We start from the raw sequence: 19807 nt of genomic DNA on the forward strand, positions 1-19807 counted from the left end.
AAGAGTTCCTGCCCACAGCAGGAAGAATGCTTGCATGGAGGAGCGGAGAAATGGTAAGAGAGAATAAACCCAGTGCAGGACTCAGGAACGTCTTGTACCACACTCTGCCATTGCAGATGGGCCCCAAATGACCAGCCAAAGGCCATGGGGGAAGCTTGAACTGGAGCAGGAACAAGACTCTGCCTCAGCTGCTCCACTAGCACAGTCATCATCCTCACTGCCTCCACAAATAGGCCAAAAAGTGGGTTTCCCTGACTGTTCCTTGGATTATGGAAAGAATATTTTATCTTGGCTTGGAGACACATTTTCCCAGTTGTTCAGTGCCATTAACAGAAGGACTGGACGTTTCTTAGGGGCTGCTCTGTCTCTGCTCTCTAGGCAGTGGGGGGGGCCAAAAGTATTCAGAACAAAGGGAAATCACAGCCTTGCCTTTACTACCATGAGATGAGAAGACAGAAACAATCTCCAGCCTTTTTCACATTACCCACTGCTTTTCTTTTGGTCCCGTAACTACCCAAATTCTTCTTAAACACACAGAAAAGTCAGTCCCACTTAGCACAATATCAGACAACTTCTCAGTTGTGAAGAATTTGTCCAACAAAGTGTGAAAAGCCAGTTGTGGGGCAGGAACTGTTCATGAATTACAGCTTCTTTTCCAAAGGAACAGAGATAATGAGCCCTTATGTTGTCCAGAAAACTTAAAGTTAGAAGCAGAAACCAAATTCTTAACTATTTTTTCCTGCTGGCTCCCTTGTTTGCTTATTAAATGTAGAGGAAGGAATATTTGGTTCAAGTGGTTGCAACAGAAAAAGGGAAATTGAGTGATAGTTTGATTCCTGTGGTCTCTCAGGTTTTATCACATTGGAATATGTTTAACCCTTCAAAATCTGGTCACTTCTCATATGTGGTAGGAAAACTGCTTTGTTAGTAAGAGAAAAATGCACTGGTGCATATGGTATGCCATTAGTAAGTCTCACACCCCATAATAGGAACATTTGTACACAAATGTGTTTTTTTGGGATCTAGCCAAGAGCAGAGCACCCTGTGAATCATAATGCACAGCTAATGAGTTATTTTTGGTAAATTTGGCACTCGGAGTTAATAGAACCAATTTGTCCCCAAAAAGCTAAATCACTTATCGCTTCTTTGGAGGTGCTAAGTGGATCTAGAACTTCAGGATGCTGTCAATAAAAACGACAGAAACACAAAGCTGCCTGCTAATTTGTGCTCCTCTTTACTTCTGTTTAGAACAAAGATAAGACGTATGAGATGCTCTGACAGGCTGGGAAATTCATTACAGGTAAAAACAGTGCAATTTAACTCTGCTCCAGGGCTGATGCTGGTTGCTTGAGGTAGGTGACCACAAAGAAAATGGACTATTATTTTAGGGAAACATCCAATTAAACAGCTAGACCCAAAGTGCAAAGCCCTGAAAAGATGTTGAACTGCCCATATCCTAGGCAAGGGAAATGTGGAGCTTTGGTTAAACCTGCTGCAGACTGCTTATAAATTCAGATCTGAAATAATATTTCACGTCCTTATGAAACAGAAAGGTATTCTATTCAAATTGAAATTGAAGGAGAGGCTGGGAGGTTAATATGAGGTTTTGGTTTGGGAAAGTCTCTGGTGGCAGAAAAAAGTCTAATTATTTTCCATTTAGAGAGTATGTCTCCAACCCAGAAAGTCATTGCCACAGCTGTATTTCCTATGGGAAATTCCCCTTAACTCCTCCCTTTCAGGTGTAAGTTGTCATTAATGCCCTTGCTATGTTGAGCAAAGGAGCTGCATATGGATGTGCAAAAGATATCCACTGAAGTTTCCACTTTAATATCCAATGAAAAATGTATTTGGGTAGGGAACTCTAGTTTTGAGTGTATAGCAATTGTCTGCATTAACCAACCAGCCTAAGTGGAGTGCACTGAATAGGAAATGAGAGTAAAGCAAAAGTTAGAGCCATGCCAAACTACCTGAGTGTAATGTGGATAGCAGTGAACTGTGACTCATGTCATGTTGTGTTATGTAGCGTCAAATCACTGTACAGTGTGACACAACGTAAGCAACATGAGTGGCGTGAATGTGACACAGCACAGCCTTTTTTCCTCTCTCCTTCTCTTCCCTTTTTTTTTTTTTTTTAAGAGCATTTTACTTTTAATCAGATAGCTGCTGTCAATTCAGATAACAGCTGCCTGACCCAAATTTTCAGCTGACTGAAGTGGACGAATACTGAAGTATGGACTTTCTATTACAGAAAGTTAACATTCCAGACTAGCCTGGCATCTAAAAATACTCCTGCCTCATTCTCTTCCCCCCACCTGCTTCTTCCTCCCCTAATACCTGTTATGTTTTCTTACTGATACCAAATCGATAATTTCATTTCTATATTACAAATCTTAAAACAATACTGGCAAAAAAAAAGTATACTGGAATTTTACTTACTGATGTTTAATTATTAATGTAGGCTTCTTTAAACATATTTGGCTCTCTGAAACAGCTCTTTAGAGCTGTGTTCCATTTCTTATTGCTTACCTATTCTGTTTGTTCTCTGCCTCCCTGATCCTTTTCGATTTTCTGCAGGTTAGCAAGTGCTGCATTGTCTGCTTTTGAAATGTGTCTTTAGGCATGCTTTTGTTTGACAAGGAATGCCAAGGCTGAGCTGACAAAGTCTGTTTGAAAATCTTTTTCCAGGTATACAAGATCAGTAAGTCTGTTCAATGTATTCTGTGATTAGTATTTTTCTTCAGATATTTATATCAACATTTCAGGTTTAGTGAAAGATGTTTTCTGAGCACACCTGTCAGTGGGAAACCTACTAAAGGTAAGTAACACTATCATTTATATATTCAAATGTATAAATATATTTATGGTAAATAGTTGACATCTCTCTCCATATAACTTAAAAGAAAATATACCTTTAACAAGCACTCAGCCACTGTTCTTTTCACAGGTTGAAACAAATATCAGTGTACGAAAGCTGTCTTTTAGGTATTTTGGCTCTAGCTCTTTACAACCAGGATCATTTTAAACATAATATTTAGATTTCTGCACCCTTTCCCCTGCAGGAGCAGGGGCACTGGGGGTAATGTTTGTCCTATAAGGCAAACTTTCAGGTGAAAAAAGCATTTATATATTCAGAAGCTACACATGCATGAATTCCAAATAGGATTTGTTGCTGATTGTTTTGGGTTGTTTTTTTTTTTTTAAACTGAAGACACGTTTTGCCTTTTACCTCTCCAGTTGCAACAGAGATCACATCCTTGACAAAACAATTTGGTGGAAGTGTACCCAAAGCCAACCTAGAAGAGGCAAATTGAACAAAGGTGGCACAATTAAAATATGTAGATCCCTCTTTTAGCAACACTTCTCTCATTTACCATGGGATACAATGGCCTCAAGAGGCAACATTCCATGCAAATGACTAGAGAATGCTGTGAATCCTTGGAAAATAAGTACAACAGCCCCAAAATCTTACTTTTTATTCCTATCCTCTATACGGCTGCCATCACATAATTCCATTTTCACTCTGATCAAGGCTGGAGCCTGATACACGCTGTCTTTCATGACGTATGACAAATGACTCCCATATACCAGGCAGCGCTGGGATTTTCCAGGGGGTGCTGGGATTCCAGGCACTTCCCTCTAAGCTGGAATTGAAAGTCTGTGTAGAAGATTTGACACTATGTGTCAGTGAGTTAGCAAGAACATGAACTAAAGGCAGACCACGGACCTAGCTGAAGAACAGAAGTTTAAATGTAGAACTGAATTTTCCTTCTGATCACCAGAGCAAATGCCTGTTGGAAAGCAGAAGTCAAATAAGGGATTGGTGAATCACTCCTAGGGTGAGATCAGCTCCCCTCTTATCTAAAAGGCTGAAGAAACTCTTCAACAAGAAAAAATTCTCATTCTCTTGTGATTGAAACTCTAAGTGCTGGAAGTGTCCAGCTTTTAAGTGTAAAATAAGCTACACTTTGTTTTATGGTTCTTTTGTTTGTTTGTTTCTTTGTTTTTCATAGAGGATGTAACCAAAGACCTAAACTTTAACATGACAATCAAAATGCAGACTCCAATTTTGTAACCTTAATCTAAAGCTGCTTTACTGTAATTGCATTTTAAGATTCTCTTCTTCATTAGTCAAGTTCACATTTACATCCCCCATGTCTCCGTCAGGCAATAAGCAAAGAGATTCCTACATCAGCTGGGTGTATTAAAATTCCACTGTCCTCTCTCTTTTTTTCCCATATACCACTATATTTTAAAACTACATCAAGATAATAATAGGCAGCCCAATCTTACCAAGGCATGACCTTGTCAAATCATGATCAAAAGAGATGAGCATGCACACTCTGTGTTTTTTCCCAAAGGGCATGGTACAGAGCTGAGAAAGACCATCAGAGCCTAGATTGGAAGCTATAAAATATGTGTCACTTTAAAAATGAATTTTACTTTCACTTAATTTCAACTATATTAATGCTAATAGCAAGAAAAATCTGTAGATCTAATAATCCATTGCACATTCCTTGCCCAAAGACAGAAATAATAAAAAATATTTTGGTTTTATGTAAATAAAAACCATAAATATTCTAACAGTTTTCTGATACAGCAAAAGTACTAAGCTAGTGCATTTGAAACTAGAAAAGGAGAACAATTGATCTTAACTTTGAAACATGCAAAAGTATTTGCCTCATGATCTTTTGCCATAGAGAATGAAACTTGTCAATTCAAATGTAAGAAGTTGATCTTGTTTAAAAGGTGCTTGGCTCTCTAATTATATGAGAGGTACCTTTCTTTAATTATTCATTAGAAATAGGGGGGGGGAGCAAGATAAAGTCTAAAAATACCCACCATGTAAACTACTGAACTGCTCTCTTAAAATTAAAAGCTGAAATTCTTTGACTGTCTCATTTTCTAGCAGAACACAAGAAAGGAATATTTTAGTTGGTTCTCACCCTCCAGGCAAAGTAGTATAAAACCTCTGGCCTGATTCCAACCCCATTATCAAAGGACCACTCACCTAATCTAAAAAAGCAGCTCTTCATCAATTTATCATTAACAAGAGCATTACAATATAATGTAGGAAAACGGCTTTTCACCAGGGATTCAGTTAATGGGAGTCTAGAGCCACATAACAAGCATGGCAGAAGATATTCCACAGTAGGTGAGGATAATATACATATATTCTACACAAAGAATGCCGCAAATAACTTCTCGTTGCTTATGAGGTCTCTCAAATGCCTTTTTTTAAATGTAATTTTAAATGTTGAGGTCTTGTCGAATTCTACAGCAACATATATGAATGCAAAGTAATTAGCTGCTGACTCCCTGTGAAAATATTTTATACAATATATTTGGTGTTAGTGAAAGTGTGACTCTGGTAGGTTTTTGTGGAATTTCACTAGTGTTGATCCCTGTTCCCTATCTATCCCACCAACTCTAACCTCAGGAGTTCAAAAATCACAAGCCAAACATCCAAAATTCAGATTAGTTAAGATGTCATAAAAAACCATGCAAGAGATATTTGACTTTTTATTCTCCTTGTGAGGATTAGGAATTTTCTTCTCAATCTAAACCCATAGTCCATGGGGTGAATACACTATTTTATAAGGTTGAAACACAAGTTGAATTTGGACATACTTCTATGAATTCTGTAAGTGAAACTGTCAGGCAAATGTTGGTACTGTCAGCCAAGCCACAATACCACAGTTGACGAGTCTCATGCCAGTAGCTAGGCTGCTGTACCACCCTCGGTCATTAATGTCACATCACTGCTCTACTGCATCACACAGGAGGAAAAATTCAAGCCAGACTAGGCCAGGTAAATAACATTTTTGTGCAGCTCACAAAGACTCCAATACAGAGCTGGTGATATATTTTTGAGCTGAGATCAGCTTGGAGACAAAAGATAACATCTGTTCCAGCCTAAAATCTGCCATGTAAAGTTAACCCATCAATGATGCTTGAAGGAAGAGGAGCAGCAGAATGAGTTTGTACCAGATCAGCACTTTGCATCATGAGGCTGCAGGTTTTGGGGGATCTTTGGCAGGATCCATGAGACTAAGTATATCCTGTGGCCCCATTTGAACACAAAACAACAAAGAATATGGAGAGAGCACACTGGAGTTTCACAACAAAACCAGAAAAACTCTCACACAGTCTGTATTTCTAAAATAACTTCATCTTAATAGAGACAGACGTGTATGCTCCTAATATCATGTTTCCCTAGCATACAGGTTTACTAAACTGTAATACTCTAAGATACTTTAAAATAGTATTTTATATTTACTTGGTGTAAATGATTTTTTTCCCCACAAGCTGTAAGACCTAATTTATTACAGGCCATACAAAAAGTTCCTGTGCTTAAGTGAAGGTAAAATAAATTAGGGGGGCGAAAATCCACAAAATTCATTTACCTTCAGTAAATGATTAGGTCTGATGAAATAGTGAACCACATGACACTTCCACCACTTCAAATCAGATCTAGGAGTGAAGTTATGGATCCTGCAAAAAATACCAAGTGTTGCTATACATAACAGTTCATCTGATCAGCAATGCAGGTCACAGCAAACACTTCACCCCAGTGCTCTGGCTTACTGTGCAAGGCTCCCTGCAGAGTGGAGACGAGTTCAAGGTCACTACCCTGAAATTTGAAGTGCGCTGCAGGACTGGCCCCATCTACCTGAGAGATCTCCTTCCCCTTCTCTGATCACAACCTCCCATGACAGCTGCATTTCTCCAAACAGTGAATCTGCCAGCCAAACAGGCAAGATGCTCCTGAGAGGAGCAGATGACTTTTGGAGGAGCTGGGTATGGACTATGGACCTTCTTCCCTGAGGAGAGAAAAATAAACTTGCTTGCAAACTTCAGTGTAAACCTCATCTTTCCAGCTGAACAGCCCTCAATAACATCTTCAAACCAAGCAAAATTCTATAAAATAATCAAATTCTTTCCCTGACAGGCTGAGAAGAGACAGAGGGAAGTGCTTCATACAAAAAGACACATTCACACACAGATACACACACACTGCTCTTAGTAACAGAAAGTGTTTTGATATTACAGTGCGCAAGGGTACGTACACAAGAGCATACTGAGACCAAACAACACAGCTACAGTGGTATTTCAGGAACAGGATTAGGAGATGTGCTACACTGCATCAAATATGTAATGAAGTGCTCACACAGATGTTTGATGTTCTTGCCTGTTGGCCTCCATATGTTGCCAAAAGAACTGGTATCATCATACACAGCTAAAACACAAAAGCGAAATTCTGTCTTAAAATATTTTGAGCATCATTAGACTGGGGATATTCCCTTCCAAAGCGACTGGTGGTCTCTGCTAACAAGTTTTTTTGACAATAGCTTCCTGTAACACGGCAGATACTTTCCTTTTCCCTATCTCCCTTCAAATGAGGAAAAAGAAGCCCAGAATACCCAAAACCATGTCCTGCCAGTATTTTCAAGATTTCTCCCCTCACTTACTCTGACCCAAGACAAAGCAGCAAAACTGAAAAAAAAAAGGCACATGGGTCATGCACACCAAAATTAATTATGCCAGTAGAAACTCTCCACTTCGATACTTCAAAAATATTTAATTTTTATTTCAATTTTTGAAAGATGTATTTTGTAGTCCTGTTCATGAGATATTTGAAATTAGACAAGTGATTGCGTCCTGTTTAAAACATATCAAATCAGAATGCTTAAACCTCAGAAAGGATCATCCAAGATTTTATTGGCATTTCTTCATTCCTATTAAATGCTTCAATTTCAAGGAACTGAGTCACCCTCCAGGGAAAAACCTACTTTGCCAGAAAATTCCCAGCCAAAGCCAACAAAGAGCATCCTTCTGAAAGGTCTCAAGAAGAAGTTCTGAGTGTTTCTCCCTGAGGGATTGTGTTGTTAATGGTGGACATTAATTTCCACATGTGACAAAGTCAGGTCAAACCCATCAAGAAGATACACAAAGGACTTCCCTCTGCACGCCAGTGGAGCCCCCGACTGCATCCCACTCCAGGCAGGTGTGGGGAAATGCACGGATTGCAGCACCTTTACAGGAAAAGGCTGATTTCAGAAATCACTGTGTCTGTACCAGATAAGGGATCTGACCAGGAAAACCACAACAGTGAAGGAGGAGAACCAGGCTGAGAAGCTGTAGGAGCAGCAGTAGGAGACGGGGATAAAGGTTACTGAAGGTCAAGTACAGCTGGCGCATCGCTGCTGGCACGAAATTGCTGCTGCATTCCAGGAAATCATTCCCTCTCATCTTCCTGAGCCTGTCACATCCTATTTCACTTACTGGTTTCTTTTCAAGGTGTTCGTCTTATTTGTCTCCTTGGGTTTGCTGTTTATCTCCATTTATTCTCAGCATAATTTGAGGCTCGTTGTTTGAATTCTGTGACTGGTGGGCAGGTGGGGGAGAGTTAACCTGTGTAATGATTTGGAGAATCTACGTGGGGAGGAGAGAGAACAAGATTAGCAGAAGTGATTACAGCAGGAGTTGTGATGGGAATATCATTTCAGCAGAGCGAGCAGTGGGGGACCAGCTGGCCTGTGTCTCGTCATTTTTGCAGAGAAAACTGAAGGAGCTGCGTTACTCTGTGTGAGCCGTGTCCGGGAGCTATGAAATTACCTACTGATGAATAAGCTGGAAAGTTGTCTGAAATAAAGTTCAGGAAGCACTAACATACCTCATGCAATTCCAGCTTTATGGTAATGTATGTTAGATAATTAGCACCAATGGGTAAGAGGCACGAATACTCATACATCGAAAGCAAAGCATTAGCATATATTTAGGAGATTACAGTTAAATTTATCATGAGCTACCTGTCTCTGCTGGAACAGTTCTTACAGCAGGAATCTCGGTCCTCTTTGGAAAAGGAAAAGATATTAGGAATTCACATTTAGCTTGCAGGGGGTTCCTCTGAAGAAACCAAATCTTGCTATACACAAGTGAGCTGTGGAACCCTCCCAATCACCAGCCTGGGCCTGCAGAGTGCTGGCACTGGGCTGTGGGGTGGCCACTGGGAAGAACAGCTGGGGCTGCCCCATGCCAGACACAGATGGTCCCAGCCAGCTCAAACCAAGCCGTTGCAGGGCAGGCTGAGCCCCCAGCCATGCACAGGGCACCTCTGGGAAAACAGATCTAAAGGAAGGGCAGAAAATGCCAGGTGGAGGAGAGAGGTGGGAACACCAAGGTCAGAGGAAGAGGTGATCCACAGCAAAGCAGACATTCCCTGCAGCCCACGGCAAACCCCATCCTGGAGTAGAAGAGCATTCCTGACAGGAATGCAGCCCCTAGAGCCCACACTGGAGCAGAAGAAAGGGGCAAGGAGGAAAGAAAAGCAGAGAAGAACTGTGATGGACTGATTGCAAGCCCCAGCCCCACTGCACCATTCAGGTGGGGTGTAGAGGAATCTGGAGTGAAGTTGAACTTGATAAAGGTGGGACAAAAGGTGTTCTAATGTTTGTTTCTCTGTTTCTCACTATCCAAGCTCCCAATTAAATGTTTATTTTAACTCGTGATAAAGTCAATTAGTGTTCCCCAAGCTGAGTCAAATATTTGAGAGAGACTGTGTCCTACCTTATTCTGAGTTTGGGAATCTGTCTACATCTTCACTTCAGGACAAGTGCAGACGGATCTGGGGCAACTTGCCTTCTCCAGAGGCAATATTTGAAGTCAGCTTATCAGCTGTGCCTTGCATCTGCAACAGGAGCTAAAGTTCCTTTGAACTACGCTCAGCCACATCTTGCATTGAGAACAGAGCTTCGACCTCCTCTTGACACCCTGCCCTGGGTGAAGAAGTGTCTTCTCTGGCCCTAGTCATGGTTATAATATCTGTTAATTTTAGCATTACAATATGTCAATGTGTGCACTGTGCAGGTTTTTAATCCTGTTGTTAACGGTTTACCAGACAACTGAGTAAAAGATATTCTGTGCTCCAAATCTCCTGGGTAATGACTTAATTACATTAAACTTGTTTTCTGGATGTCTCATCCATTGTTATGCCTGCAAAACATTCACATTAAGAATGCTCTGTTTTTACAACCTTGCCCAAGTGTAATTCTTTTAATTTCTTCATCTTTTCTTCTGGGAAGTATAAGAAAATATCTTTAAGTTACTGTTGAATTAAGGAGAAAATAATCCTCTGCTTGTTCAAAGAAGAAAACCCCAGAACCTCAAACCACACTTTTTCATCTATGCAGTCCTAGAAATAATGCTGAGGGTTTATCATTTCATGTATATTGCAAAACCTAAGTAAAAACCACTTGCATCTTCTGAGAACAAAAATGAGAAGGAATAAGATGAATAAGAAATGTTACCAGGAAAAGACAGAAAACTAAGTGTAAATGGAGGTAAGCTACAGCTAAAGTGGCTGTAAGGTTACTCACGGATGGAATACTTGCACATTCTCTGATATATAAAATCTGCAATTAAATTTTAAAAGAAATTCCTAAATTCGATTTGGTCCATCTAAGAAGGAGAAATGTATTGAGATTTAATGACTCTACTGTTGTCTGGGAATTCCTTTTTTCTTCAGAAGTCATTGGAAACGTCTGTCTTTGATAAAGACAGAGCTGTTTCATATACTGACTAATGCTGCTCATGATGTTACAAGACTATTTGGAGATGATATTTTAAAAAGGACACATGAATAAAAGCATTTTTGAGGGACAAATCTGATTTCTGTTCACATACCCAGTCTCAGACTAAGCAGTTCTCTTATTCAGAACACAGAAACAGAAACCTAAATATAAAGTAAGGTGTCGGTATTTCTTTGTAACGTGGTTGGGATACACCACCGGGAGTTAGGACATTGAAGAGGTCATGTATCTGACACTGAGAAACACATCTGTACCTGCTTAAAGCCTACATACTGGTCACAACGCAGTCTGACTGAAATAAAATAATCAGGGTCAGAAGCAAAAAAGTAGGTCCTGGATAAACTCAGACAGAATGGCCTCTCAAGAATACCCTCCCTCCAAGGCACTTGGGAAGCACAAGAATAAAGCTGAGAGTTGTGTTTCCTATGGATACAACTATATAGAGCCAAGCAACCCAGTGAGAAAGATGGGCAGATAGATCCATTCCAGAGTAGACTCCAGTAGAATCTCCAATAGACTGGAGATTAAAAAAAAAACATCAGACATGGAGGAGGCCCCAGTGCGGATCTGGAAAAATAGCTTCTGTCCTCTTCATTTTTTAAGGTTTTGGGATATCTTCAGACAGACCAGGAAATGCATTTGCCATCCAGCTTTTTACACTACCAGGATGAATCTGTGAGAGTGAGATATGCAGAAACACCTAACTGTGGTACCTTGGAGGGAAGGAAAAGGTTGCAGGGAGTATGGTTGGAGACAAAGGATGGGATACTTCATTTTACAGCTTGCACTGCTCCTCTGGCCAGGAGCACAAGCGAACGACAAGCAAAAAAAATAAAGAGTAACAACATATTTTCTGTGTTATTTAAAATACTATGAATACAGAAATTGAGATGTTTTCCTTTTTTGATTCATCCAGTTGCACTTGTTTAGATAGAGAAAAATACAAACCAAACATGACCATTCTTTCTTACTTGTATGATTATATGTGTGATTTGAGAAAATCCAGCTTTCCTGAGAGGACACCCAACCCTTGTTTTGCTGATCACTGTGCATTACCATCCTGTTACATATGGAACTGCTGAGGATGCTGCTGAAACAACATTTGCTTCTTTCCAAACAGAGAAGTTTGTTGTGTGTATTGACTTCCTGAACACTAAAGTCATAACTTCGCTGTTTATATGCAACATGTTTCCCATTTTGTTTGCTCGTGTAATTTTTATCACAATAGAAAAGCATTACAGATGTACAGAATGTCTTTTTCAATCACCTTTAGTACCTACATGACCTGAATTTTCTTTCTTAGAAAGAAGAACACTTCAGGAGCTACAATACAATTACAAGTAACTGCATATGCAGGAAGTGCTGGGAACAGCGGTTAGGCAAGGCTTGAGTATAACACCAAACCAGAAATGGAATTCCAATACAGGCTTTGGTACCAGGAACTAAGCGCACACAACTTTGTCAAAAAACCCAGAAATTTGGTTTCTTCAGAATAAATGGTCTTTCCATGAAGCTGCTGGAGAAAAGTGACCATGGAAAAGCTAAGCCCAGGTTACTTCAGATTTAAACAGATTTTCACAGAATCATTCCTGACATCTGTTTGGTCATGTTTCAGGTTTGGCTGTGAAAGTTTTGCAGAATCTTAAAAAAAACAAAAAAACCCCAACCAAACAAACCACAACACCCTCCCTCCAATCTACATTTTATAATAGAACACAGTCTTTACAGACTCAATAAATTATTCATGGAGAAGGCAATATTACTATTAGACCCTGGGGTCTTGGGCTCCCTGCATGTAAAAGATCTAACTCTACACAATCAATCCAGTAGGATAACTGTTATACTCTACTTAACCCAGATTGCCTAACAGGGTTTGAAAATGGATTAGTGGATGATGAGCTCGTTTTAAAAGCAATATTATCTCCCTGAAAAGCAGAGGATAATTCCTACTAGCCATTTTAAGAAATAAAATGATCCTAGGTTTGAAAGAAACTTTTCACATATTCTCTTAACTAGCTAGACATTGACACATGCAATGACCAGAGACACGGCAGAAGCTGAGCATCAAAACAGGCATCAATCAAAAAATGAACACTAAGCAAAAGTTGTCTTACACTCTTACAGTAGAAAGAATCTAGATTGACAGGAAGGTATCAGAACTGGCTTATTATTACAAATTCTCTGAATATCCTCTGTGAAGGGGCAAGGAAGATTTCTGGAGTGGCTACAATTCTTCATCATTACAGCAGCTCCCATGGTTAATACTGATATACTGACGATCTGCTAACACATTTCTAATTACAGAGAGAGGCATTAGGCTGAAAGCATTCTAGAGACCAAATAGTTCATTGCTCCCTATTTTTGGTTACTACCAAACATCCAAAATAACCCAGCAAAATTTACCATCTATAGCGATGGTTTCAATTTTTATTTTTCACAGAAATCTCTGCTTGCTCTCAAAGCTGTGCTGTGGTCATTTTTTTATTTTGCACTTGTCAAGATAGCTCTGCTTTCCTTGCATGTATGTATTTTGTTTGTTCATAATATTCCCTTGAAACAGAGAAAATAGCTTGAAGTATCTCCGAATTGGATTGGACACAGAAAGAAAAAAGCACAGAGAGACTTACCTCTACATGAAGATATCAAGATTTCAGACAGAGAAAAGAGACATATTCTGAACTTCCTGCAGAATCATAGCATTGTTTACATTAGAAAAGACCTTTAAGAGCATTGAGTCCAACCATTAACCCAGCATTGCCAAGTTCACCACTGAATCATGTCCCTAAGTGTCACATCTACACATCCTTTGAATTCCTTCTGGGATGGTGACTCCACCACTTCCCGGGGCAGCCTGTTCTAATGCTTGACAGCTCTTTCTTTGAAGATTTTTTTCCTAATATGCATCTACTGAAAACAGTTCATATTCTGAATATCAAATCTTCACAGCAAACTGTTCGTAGGCAAGCCCTAGGCTGAAAGATGTTCGCATAAAACATTAGTTGAATAAATTCAAACTAACATATTTCTGAATCCAGTAGAGCAATTTGTAAGAACAGATTCTACCACTGGCATACACGGTCACTCCAGGATTCTGTGAAAGCAGGCAGAACCCCAGAACCAACAACGTTTTACACTGTTGTAAATATATCTTTCTTGTTAACAAAATGGCAGCATGACAAATGTAACACAGGAGCACTGCTTGGCCCCCTTTGCTTAGCACATTTTCTCTCCTTTTATTCTTCAGTACTTTTTCTCCCAACATGTTTTTTGTTTTCTGTGCTGCTACCTGGCTCTTTCCTCTCAGACAGCCTCTTCCTGACAGTTTTCAGGGTTTAACATACTGTACTAGGAGGCTCGTGAATATTGCTCTTTGATTTTTAGTGCTTTATGATGAATGGCTAGAAATCATTGCTGGGGAAAAAAAAAGGGGGGGGGAAGAAAAATAGTTTCTGAAAACCTTTGTGCTATTGAATTCTGCCTGCAAATTCTCCAGCACTGTCTTGCTTTGCCACAGAATCACTCTGTCACTCTGCATGCTACATGTAATACACCATTGCCCCCCACCCCCAAAACAGCAAGGTATAACATGGGAAAAAGGAGCCCTAAGTTTAATTTTTCTTCTTGATTTTTTATTCTTTTGGGTTTTTTAAGTCTTGCCAGGTGTGTTTAAATTTGAGGTACTTTGTGTTTTAAATCCTTTGTCACTTCATAACAGATCCCCACCTCTTTTTCCATTACCTAAATAAAAGCAGGGAAGCAAGAATTGAAATGGTGGACCCTGGACTAACAAAGATAGCTCAGCAGAAAAATACTTATACTGCATTTAGCAACCTAGAGAAATGATAGGGTGGAAAAGTCACTGGGAGGAAGGAGAAAAGGAACACCTCTAAAATAGAAAGGCAAGAGTCTGTCTGACTGCACATTTCCGCAAGGAGTGTGATGGGAGTACTCTTACCTCTAGGTTTCTTCAGGGGTGTTGTCATTGACCCACATGCTTTCTGCCAGTGAAATTCAAGGCATTTATAAACTTGTCCAGGATTTCAAGAGCATTCAGGTGAAATACGTCCCTAGAGGACTGGATTAGGTCCATTGTGCCCAGACAGAGCAGACACAGCAGGCTCCACACATTCTATACGCCCTGGCAACATGCTTATTTCTGAGAAATTCCAGGCAGGAGCTGGCCCACTCTGTTACTGTGTGCTGCCATCACATCCACACAGCCTGAAATCACTGTTGGTGACCCTTCCACAATGCCCTGTGGAACAATCCTGGTGGGCAAGACTAGCTCTTGATGCCACGTCTGCAGGTCACAGAAAGGCAGCACAGACCCGCTCTCACTCTCACATTAGGCAATCCCCCAATCCTCAGTTATGTTTGTGAGACCAAATTCAGAGCAGCAGAGCACTGGCTGGTTCACAGGGGATGAGTGGGATAATCTTCCCCTCTCCTCCAGAAAAACAAGCTTCCTGTTTTCATTGTGAGAAAACAGCCCAAAATTGTCAATACAAATATCAGGCAGCAAAGTTTACTTTCTATATTTTTAACTCTCTTTAAGACAATAAGTCAAAGTATACACCATGCCAGGACACAGTGCTAGTTCAGACATGAAAGTAAAGAACACATATACATGAGGTCTATAAAGCACTGCTGATGCCAAGGCAGGAACTAAATCGATTCCCACCTTTTGAAGTCCATCTTCTGGAAGGTGAATCTCAGTCTTCTCTATTGTTCCCACAAACTTAAAAATACATTTATTTCCTTGAATTATCTCCTTCTGTTTCCAAGTGCCGTAGTTTCCCAGTCTGGGCCAATGAAATACACAAAAACTGGAGTCCCCACCACTGAGGGCCAACAGCCTACAGGGAGTAACAAAGAGCACAGTGGTAACTACCAGCAAGGGAAGGAAAAAAAGCATTTCTTGGTGAACTCATCTGAATTTAAAAAGCTCAAATTTATCACCTTCACTTTGCTATCTTTTCATGAATGGTGAGTTTCAACTCCAGATTAGCTCTGCAGTTCCTCCTTTCATGATTCATATACTTAGAGTACACACAGCCGTGATTTTACAGCATTCAGCTTTCCCAAACTTCTTCAGCATGGTGGAAAAATACAGAACGCATTTCATAATATGGCACAATTGGCATCCTGCGATTCTCCATCTGGGATTCCAGCATGTTTCTGTATCTTTCTTACTAATTGGATGCAACACGGAAGAACTCAAATATGAATCAGGAACTTCAACATCTTGAGTCACAAGGAAAGCCAATGACTTCTTCTTGAAGGTTTACAGACTGAAAAGATTAAAAAAGAGGATTAAAAAGATTCAAACGCTTTTTAATTTTATTAACCAAGCACAGCTAATACTGTCAAGAGGACCTAGGTCCTAGGTATGGACCAAATGTCTATATGCCAGAGGGAAGAGGAAGGTGATTTCGGAGAGGTAGTCAGCCTGTTTGCGCACCTTATATCAGTTATGTGCTGTGGCTGTCACCATGTGTCTGTGCATATCTACATTCAGATCAGAGCTTGCACAAGAAGATGGGTAGGATCTCCCCCATTGAAACTTGCCCATCTCCCAGGGAGGTTTGTAGGAGGCAGACCCATGAGCCCTACAGATAGTGAGGCTTGGCCCATGGCCTTACACAGCTCAGGCTCCCCTGAGGCTGGGTACAGAACCAACTGCTGCCACGTCAGGTCACACTCCTCACTGCTATTTGTTTCACTGGGACAGCAGGTACTTCCAGCTTGGTTTCCAATGCATCAAAGTTCTCAGTGAAGTGGCTCTCTGCATTTCACCTGTACCTTCTAACATCACACAGCCAGGTCCTGTTTTCCCATCTGCTGGCTCACAAGTGGAGAAAACTGTCAAAATCAATCAGAAAACCAGCATTCTGTGTTGCATGCACAGATCACTGCAGTACCAGTTACACCTGGCTAATATCCTGTGTGTCAGAGTGCTTTCACCAAAGCAAACTGATGAAGAACAAAAGTTACCTGGAAGATGCATCAGTACTCTTTAGTCCTTACTGACCTGTGTGTTAAAAGGCTGCTCACCAGACATGTCATTTCACTAAGACGCCACTTTGCCCTGTGAAATTAGTGTGCCCGGGCTTCAGGTGAGTACATAACTCTTGGCTTAAAGTCATAATTTCTTTCTTGCTAAGTCTAATTTCTTTTCTCAGTTGTACCAGATCAGTCTGATGGATTTAATAAGATTTGTGGGATTTTCATTTTCCTGAGTGCCTACTACATTTATAGGCAAAAAAATACTGTTTTGCCTTTCTTTTCCCCCAACATTTCTGTAAAATAGCTCCACCTTCCAGGGGTCTACATTAAATTTTTTAATACTACAGAGAATCCTTGATTTGCAACAGAATATTCAGAGTAGAAGAGGCTTCCTTTGCAACTACCCCTCCCATCCTTCAACTTTACAAAAGTTTTCTTCACAAAGTTCCAAACCACTCTGGTTTAGATACACAGCACTGAGAAAGCTTAACACTAAGTTAAACTTTTTTTCCTTTGTAATGGAGTGTGCATTTTGGGGCAGGGTTGTTAAACAAGAAAAATAACAGAAGATCCTCCACAGAAAAAGTAGTTTTCTGGCAGGAATTTTAGTTCATACCTATTAAATGCTCACAGGGAGCTGGGTTTATTGTTTGTTTGTTTTAAAACTAGAAACAACCTTCAGTTCCACATTCAGAATTTGTATGTCATGTTTCAGCCTGGAGCATATTTTTACGGTTAAGTTATAAACCCCTAAATTAAGAATTTATCATAAAAATACACGACAACTCTCTCGCAATAACATTGAGAACATCACCACTATAATGATAAAAATGATTAAATGCCATCATTCTGTTCAAGACATTGCCAACAGATTTTGTGTTAACTGCCTGCAATTAAAGGTCTGTCTCTTTTAATAACAACATATTAATATGAATTCTGCCAGTACTTTTTTAGCTTCCAAAATATTATTAAAATAAATAAGCTCAGGATGAGAAAGAGTAACACAAACAGGAAAACAGACTGTTTCACAATTATAAAGCCCTTGGCAATAGAGTTCAGTTTTATAATAAACCTGAATTCCTTAATACAGGTTACCCAGAGCAGGAGACAAGGAGACAAGTTCTGTACTAACCTGATTTAACATGCCTACCTGGGAGTACTGAGTATTCAAAACATTGTACTCTGTAACCTCCTGGAGCATCCTAATGAACTGGGAGAGCAAGATTAAACTAAAATAAATACCTAAATTTTTTGAGGTATTACAGAGCAGCAGCAAGAAGATTTCTACTGGCAATAGGATGCATACTTTTTCAGTCTCTTCATTAATCATTTCAAATAAATTAGCTAACTGCTAAATAACAAAAAAAGACAGGCACTAATTAGAGTAGTGGCTTAGACAACTGTGTGTAATCAAAGTTAAAACTTAATTAGAAGTTAAAACCATGTTGTTTTATTGATGTGTACTTAGCATTTTTAGCCCTTTAAACATTAAATGGAGGTTCACTTAGGAAGGGACATAACAATGAAACATTTAAATACACTGCTAATTTTCTCCTCCAGTTAGTGATACTTGCCTTTCTCCTGACACAGTCACTAGCAAAAAAAAAGAGCAAAACGAGAAATCTGCCAAACACAAGCAAATATTTTTACCTTTTTCCTGGAGTAAGTTATTGTCTCTGAATTGCCACTCTTCTTATTCCAGTTTTATTCTTTTCATTTGTTGGCAAGGGAATTCGTATGCTCCAGCCCCGTTCCTGCCTCCCAACAATGAGACTGGGCTAATAAATTCTTACTGCTTTTTTCCATCTATCAAAACCACTGCAGAAATCGCTGCCTAGGAGCCCTCGCCACTGGGCCACACAAACTGCTGACCCCCCTTGGGAACAGCAAGCAGAACCCTGTGCCAATCAGCAATTATAAGATAATGGTACTAAAAAGCCTGAACCTGGGAGTTATTCACTTGCTCTGCCAATGCTTGTAGGACTCTTTTATGTGCCTGGGAATTAAGTAATTAACAGACTAATTTATTGTTCACTATAAAGGATTTTTCTCTCTCCAGTCAGGTTTGACATCATCAAAATTCACTACCACATCAGAACACGCCAATTGTTCATCCTCATTTCCAAAAAACAAAGAAATCCATTAAAACACTGCTTCATAGCTTAAGCTTGAAAAAACCTGGGAAAAAAACAAACCCAAACCATTAAAAAATCACTGTCACAATTTGAGTATTGCCCTCCAAAACAAATATAGATGCTTTAAATAAAGGGAGTCCTAAACTGATGAGACCAAGATAAGCCAAAACTATCACTCCAGTAGGTGGTGAATACATTGGTGCTCCTCACTCTGCAAAGTAAAACACAAATCTTTTTTTAACCCTTATGCAGACTGCATGGGATAACCTAGAACATTTTCCCTATGGAAGCTAGATCATTGCTACAAAGAAAGGATGAGGTTTAACTACTGATTGCAATGAACACTGCTGCCTCAGCTTACAGTCCAAGCCACAGCCAAGAGGTCAGTGTTGAAGCACGGTATTACAACCTGTTTTCTAGCTGATACACAATATTGAGGCTTTACCTACATTACAAATACGTGTTGTGTTTAAACAAAAGGAGAAGAGGTTACATTCAAGGAAGTGATGACTGCAATGTTATAGCAGTCATCATGGCCAAGGGGGAATCATGTTCAACTTATCAGAGTCATGGATTAAACACTGGTAGGGAACAACTTCCTGATTCTGTGCTCCAGGTTTTTCCTTCCAGCATAGAGGAAGCCTGCTAGTTGATCTTTGCAGAATCTAAAGGAAGGAATCTGCCAAATTTGCAAAATAGGAAAGAAAAAAATGTATCAAAATAAGCTTAGAAAATAAAGAATGTGAATCAGAGATGTCAAAACTCCTTTACTAAATTTTTTTTTAAATAAATAGGATCAATACATGTTGGAAACAATCAAGACATTTCCATTCCTGTCTCAGTTCAGGTTATTGACCAGCTGTTCTCTCAAGACTGGTCCAACTAGGATATTTTTGGGATTTTAGTATCTACAATGTTGTTCCTGCATCTCTTCTGGTCCAGTCACATCACTCAAATCAGACTCCATCAGCCACAGTTTAAAACAAGTCAAAATGACCCCGTGACTCTGGGTTATTAGAGAGCAGAAGAGTCGAAAGAAAACTTTTGGGACTGAGAGGGCTGAGCAGCCAACAGGGT

General features: G+C 39.8%; 1 long non-coding RNA gene across 3 annotated transcripts in view; it reads right to left on the reverse strand.

The window, feature by feature from the left end:
• LOC136294929 (uncharacterized) overlaps positions 1-18541 on the reverse strand; it is a 58418-nt gene extending 39877 nt beyond the window's left edge. Inside the window, exons 1-4 of one of the 3 annotated variants that reach the window (XR_010722534.1) lie at positions 18246-18541; positions 17746-17805; positions 15549-15880; positions 15271-15445 (exon numbers count right to left, since the gene is read on the reverse strand). This is a non-coding gene — a long non-coding RNA (uncharacterized lncRNA). Of the gene's footprint in view, positions 1-14872; positions 15446-15548; positions 15881-17745; positions 17806-18245 lie in introns of those variants that run through there. The other 2 variants (XR_010722532.1, XR_010722533.1) reach the window with 2 other exon arrangements.
• Positions 18542-19807: the final 1266 nt, after the last annotated feature.

The sequence above is a fragment of the Chamaea fasciata genome, unplaced genomic scaffold, assembly GCF_029207755.1.
Source record: "Chamaea fasciata isolate MVZ Bird 193981 ecotype frontalis unplaced genomic scaffold, bChaFas1.0.hap1 SCAF_10, whole genome shotgun sequence".
NCBI classification, from domain to species: Eukaryota; Metazoa; Chordata; class Aves; order Passeriformes; family Sylviidae; genus Chamaea; species Chamaea fasciata.